Below are 6,116 nucleotides of genomic sequence, written 5' to 3'. Positions count from 1 at the left end.
GAGGGGGCAGTCAGAGCCACCGTCGTCTCTGTCTGGGGTGCCCAATTATCTGGGAAGTCACACANACACGGGCAGGCCGGGATAGCAAGAAATCTGTCCTGCCAGTGAGGTTTCAGCCAGCTGGGCTGAAGAGTGACAGCTCGTTCCTGGGTTTCTCCAGCAACCTTTTGGTGGCTGTCCCTGGGGAATCACAGTTGGTGACGACACTTACACCAGAAGTGGGCCGTCCTCAGTCTGATGGATGCAGAGCTGTAAAGAGCCCAGCTTCAAGGGGGCCAAGAACCCAAGCAACACAGTCTGAGAGACCACTTGTCTGGAGACCCTCTTTGGGTCGCACCTGCCCACCAGGGGCCGGCCTGTCTACCCAAAGATCCCTCCAAATGCGACCCTCCTCCAGTCTTATCAGTTGTAGCTTCTTGTGTCAGAGAATGTCCTCAAATCTGAATCTATATTGCCCATGCTAACATTTGCTGTTGTTTTAATGCCGACCTGGGTGGACTCTGTCACGAGCACAGCGCACGTTAAGGGAGTCCTTTGGCAGGTGGTTTAGCAATGGAGATCAACAGCACAAACACATTCCTCTGGAATTCAGGAAACTTGCCATTGGGACGTTAGGAAGGCAACAGCCCTCAAGGTGGGAAGAGCCTTGTGCACGGGACACTTGTGGCAGAGATTGGAGGGCAGCGTCCTTACAAGCAGGGGCCGTGGAACCACCGGCCTCTGCCATCTACTGCCTGTCTGATGGCGCCGTCCTCAGCTTCCTCGCCTGAAACTGGAAGTGACGGTGACAGTATCCACCCCATCTGTGGCTGCTGTGAGAACCACAGGAGTTCTTACATATAAAGCACATAGAACAGTGCCTGGCGGGTGGAGAACACAGCACTGGTGTGGTTGGTGGCAGCGGCGTGTTCGGCAAGACGGCAGCAGGAACCCACAAGTCTGGCAGCTGCTGGTCAATGCACTCAGTGTAGCTACTTAAACCTGAAAGACGAAGATTTCAAAATTAACATTAGCGACACAACTATGGGAAACACAGTGCTCATCTCTTGTCTAAGATTAAATAGCAACACAGGGAACTATTATGGTTAGCTTTTGAGAAGCATAACCAACCTTATGTTATTATGGAATAATAACAATATATGGGCACATGAGCCAGAATCAAGGTTAAGAAGGAAAAACAATAATTTTTCTTTGCTTTAGAATCCCGTGGGTTGGGCTAATGTTTGTTTAATGACGATGATTCAGAAATATCCTTGTAAAGCTCTTCTGTTTAAGACGGTTGCTGTGCCTTGAATCTCGTTCACCCAGTTCTGATGTGTCGCAGGTATTAACCACGGACCTGTGATAGCCGGTGTGATTGGAGCTCAGAAACCGCAGTATGATATCTGGGGCAACACTGTAAACGTGGCCAGCAGGATGGACAGCACCGGCGTGCTGGACAAGATACAGGTAATTCAGTGTGCGTTGTCAGTATCAGCCAGTTCTGTCCTCTCGGAAACCATAAGTAAGTGTAATAATAATGATAATGATATATTAAAACGAGAACCTTGAAAGTTACTTAGATCTTGAGAAAACCTTGAAACACATTAACATTGATAGAAGTCCTTTTTTATTGGGGAAATGTTAATTCATTTCTGCACTCACTATTAGCAATAATTTAGAAATGTAATAATATAAAGATTATTGCCTTTGCAAAAGTCAACGATTGCAACAACCAACATGGCAGTCAGATACCTGAGCATGAAGTTAGGGCAGGACTCTTGTCTCCTCTGCCGTCTCCGGGCCCCACACCTTGAAAGGTACTTTGTTGGGGAGAGGGATAGTATTACCAACACCAGATATAACCCCCGGACTTCCCGTCCCGGAGGCAGAACCTGGGAGGAGATGGAAGAGAGCCACTGGGGAAAAACAAGGGGTAGGATTCCGGGTGATGTGTCAGAGCAGTGCCAAATCGGACCAGCACGGGCTTTGGATATAGAATGATGGGAAAGCGCTCGAATCCACCCAAGGGAGGACGCTTAAGCATGGTGCCAGACACCTAGAAGGAGAGACTGACTTCTCCTAATGAGAAGAGTGTGTGCACATGTGTGTCTCTGCAGAGCTTTCTATTTGCCTCGCCCTCAAAAAGCAGTGGTTCCACATTTCACTCCAGCTTTGTTATATTCTGGAAGATAAATTCCAGCCAAATGGCAAATTTGTATGAAAACCATTGGACACCAGTAATAGGATTTTTTCTTTTTGGGGGTGTCCATTACAGAAGATTCCGTAAGTCCCTGTTCTGTGTGCCTTGGCTTGACCAGTGTCCTCAGGTAACCGTGCCTGCTAACATTATGGTAGAGATTTAGAGTTCTCTATTGACTTCTGTAGGAGACCCCAGCTCTGATGTCATCAAGAGTGGGCTTTTCATTAAACTTCTCCTCACTTGCCTTTCACACTCCCTGCCTCATTCATTCAAGAGGATTCCATTTCTGTGAGCTTCCTATAGCATATCCTTAATTTTTATATGGAACGGGACCAACATTACTTCTAAGTGTTCATCTTTTTCCAGCCAGATGATTAGTCAGCGTTGCTGAAACTGAGTAACTGAGCAACAGAGAGAGGGTAGAGATGGCAAGTGACGTGGGGAGGAGAACAGGCAGGGCTTCCCAACCAAACTGCGTTGCCAGGGAAAAGAGCCAAGTGGCTGTGCTCATGAGAGCCAGTCCAGACGAAGCTCCCACAGAAATGGGGCTGAGTGGTGGTCACTGTCTGTGGAGATGGCCTGCTTGCCTCCCACAAGGCATGGTCTGCCATGTTGGCAGCCTAGTTGCACCATGCCCTGATGGCATCATGGCCTCTAAGCCTTCCTGCACGCATGTCACCGGCAGCTCCCCCTGCCCAGGGATGTTCCGGCAATCATGGACCACTTGGTGTCCTCTGTTTGGTGCGGGGAGAGGGTATTCCTATCAAGGACACCCGTTCCCACCTGTAGGCCAAGCTGGGCCCCCTCCACGCGCCTGGAACATTCAGAAGACGAATGGTGGCTTTAACATGCTTCACGACTCTCCAAGTGGTTTTCAAGTACTTGGGATAAGTATCAAAAACAATTTAAGAGAGGCTGGTGGGGGAGAGTGCTCCCTCCTGGAGCTCGTAAATCCCCTCCAGATCAATGCTTCAGATGAGCCTGAGCTCTTGTGTGTCTCCAGGAGGATATGGGGCGTCGTAAAGCTCCGGGTGATGCAGTGCTGAGCAGCCCCCTGGATGCTCTCTGCGCGCTCGGAGCCCGGGGGAGACGACACGGGTTCTGGCTGTCCGGAGAGCAGCTCGTCTGCAGCTCCGTGGGTGCTCACGGGCACGGCGACTGGGAGGTCGTGCCCAGCAGACTCCTTCCCTGAGGGCGCGGTGCTCCCTCCGCCTCCGGGAGCTTCGCGTTTCCTCTTAGTGCAAGAAAAGGAATGAGATGCCAGGAAAAATAAATGGTGCTGAGATCATCACAAAGCTTCTCCCGGGCCTGATGGACGGGTTCTTTTGATTAGAGAGCATTCCACGCCCACCGTGCGTTCTCGCCTGGAAGCCAAAGAGCAGCGGAGAGTCCACCCGTCACCCAGCCAAGCTTCCCCTGGACTCAGAGGAGTACAGGCTGGTGCTCCTCCGGGAGACGGCTCCCTCCTCCTCGCGTCACAGCAATTGTGTGGTTGCGTTACAGTTTCCAACAGATAGCTCACAAATGCTGGGGGCGGTGCTCCACGTACAATGAACCCGCAAGGCTCCAAAAGATGTGTTTGTTCTCTGTGCAAGGTCAGAAGTCAGAAGCCTGCAGGATTCCCTAATTCTGATGACCCCTGAGAACTTGGATCGTGAGGATATATCTGTAGTCTGGGTTTCTTGGCTTCATCCATATTCTTCCAGTTCTTATCCAGGATGCAAAGTCCGTCCTGGGCTTCTGGCTTCACCTGTCCTCCCCCAGGACTTGGACGCAACCCTAGGGGAGGGGAGGATGTGAACATCTGGCACTTGTGTCCCCCTTTCCTAGCTCTGGTCATAAGGGTCCCAGGGATCCATGCATTTTCCCGTGTGCTAGGGGCTGGCCATTGGGTTATATTACAGGAAGATGGAGTGATTTTTCTAGCTTGTTCCACCAGCCTGTCCAGCACGCATGTGTCACCTGCACGCCTGAGGTGGCTGGGGACCCCCCCCATTCCATGTCCATTTCCTCAGACGAAGTGGAAGGAAATCCAATGCGATTCTGCACTAAGGGTCCTTGCCCCACGGGGCAGTGGCAGGAATCACCCGTCCCGTCCCATCGACAAGCTGCAAAGGAGGGGCCCAGCCCTGTTAGCATTTCTTGTCAATTCAGTGAAGGGAGGAAACTTCCAAGACCTGACCCAGTGCATCTTGCCCAGGCTAAGGCTAGTGTGGACCCCTAGTGTCCTTTCAGTTTTATTCTCAACCATTCAACGTGAAGTGCGTGGCCATTTGCAGGAACCCTCGGTCTTCCCAGGATGTCTTCTCCCACCCGTATTAAAATCTATTATTCACATTTATGATTTCGTGAAAGGACATTGGTGACAATTTGTAAAGATCATCCAGAATCCTACCACTCCAGCATATTCTGTTTTACTTTCTTTTCCCAGGTCTCTTATATGTGAATACGTGGTCTTCATATAGTTGAAATCATACCGTGAGTCCAGGCTTCATGCTTCCTTTGGGGTGAAACGAATCTCCTTATTTCACAGTCACATTCTCGATATGGTCAGGACAGCGTCATGGTTCACTTCTCCCTGAAGATCACGTGACTTTTAGGTGGTTTATGGTCTGTCACTATCACAGCATGAAACTACACATTGTCCTTAAAAAGCTCTTCTGCTCTATTCTTTTTCCTCCCATTGTCTCAGGGGTAGAATGAATGGGTCAAAGAACATGAGTGTCTTTTGGCTCCTGATCTTTGTGGTCAGGTGACCCCCCAGAGGCCGTGTGGCCTAGACACTGACCGCTTCTTGTCTGTCATGTGCTTCTAGGTCACCGAGGAGACCAGCCTCATCCTCCAGACCCTGGGGTACACGTGCACGTGTCGAGGAATAATCAATGTGAAAGGCAAGGGGGAGCTGAAGACGTACTTTGTGAACACAGAAATGTCAAGGTCCCTTTCCCAGAGCAACTTGGCATCCTGAAGAGTTGCCTTCACTTGGGCAAGAAGACTGTATTTTCAGGAAGGTACAACGCACTTTTTGACTGCAACCTTTGTCCCTCTTTTTTGATGTGCGTGCTCTGTTCTGTCCTATGGAGCCTTTCAGACTTGTTCCTATGACCCTGGTGGCATATCGTTTGGTGTCTGACGTGTGCCAAGATCGCTCTGCCACTTGCACTGTGCTTACTCCGAAGCAGAAGGAAAAGGAGTGTGTGTTATAGGAGAAACGCGTTCAACGAACTCACAAAGATGACAGACGTGAAATAAACAAAAATTCTTAAGGCAATAAAACTAGGGGGTGTATATTATCTTCCGGTGCATGTTCTTTTCTGGAAAATATGGTAGCTCGCCAACCGCATCCGCTAGTCTGATATTAAAACACACAGTATTTGTGAATAAGTTGATTTCTGTCACCCCACATGGGATTTGACTGTGTTCACCCACGTGTCTCATCGCCAGTGGCTGTCCACGGGCCCCAGCGGGATCCGTGGTCCTGTCGCCTTGCTGTGTCGTGTCTCGTGCCATCCATCACCAGGATTAGTTCTCACAACCTAGAACCAGTTTTGTACCAAACGCGTCTGATGTTTTGATGCCATTGTCTTTTGTAAGGTTGATTCATTAAAAGTTTTATGTACTTTGGTTTAGAGTCTGTATCCTTACCCTCCCCCCACCCCCCGTTCTTCCCTCTCCTGCGGGCTCCGCTCCAGACCTGGGATTTGTTTTCCCTTCTGCTGTTTGACGGTTGTTGCAGAAAGAGCTCCCCGGAAGCCAAGGTTGACATATCCTTGAGTAATTCCGATCAGGACGGAGTCTGTGATGCACATACTCGGTGTTGCCACCCTGGGAATGCGCCGTGTGTACGTGGCCTGGTTTTCACTTTGGCATCTCTAGAGAACATTTTCCGGGAAAAAATGTTTTAATAACGAGAGGACCCTCCACCAGCAGCAGC

General features: G+C 50.0%; 1 long non-coding RNA gene across 1 annotated transcript; it reads left to right on the top strand.

The window, feature by feature from the left end:
- Positions 1–1,278: 1,278 nt before the first annotated feature.
- Positions 1,279–5,801, top strand: LOC117800698. The gene is made up of 2 exons (XR_004623150.1): positions 1,279–1,449; positions 4,998–5,801. It is a non-coding gene; the product is annotated as an uncharacterized LOC117800698 (long non-coding RNA).
- The last annotated feature ends 315 nt before the right edge of the window (positions 5,802–6,116 follow it).

This window comes from Ailuropoda melanoleuca, unplaced genomic scaffold (assembly GCF_002007445.2).
Source record: "Ailuropoda melanoleuca isolate Jingjing unplaced genomic scaffold, ASM200744v2 unplaced-scaffold7486, whole genome shotgun sequence".
Lineage (NCBI taxonomy): Eukaryota > Metazoa > Chordata > Mammalia > Carnivora > Ursidae > Ailuropoda > Ailuropoda melanoleuca.
Note: the sequence above shows the minus strand (reverse complement) of the source record. Positions and strands in the feature narration are given on the sequence as shown.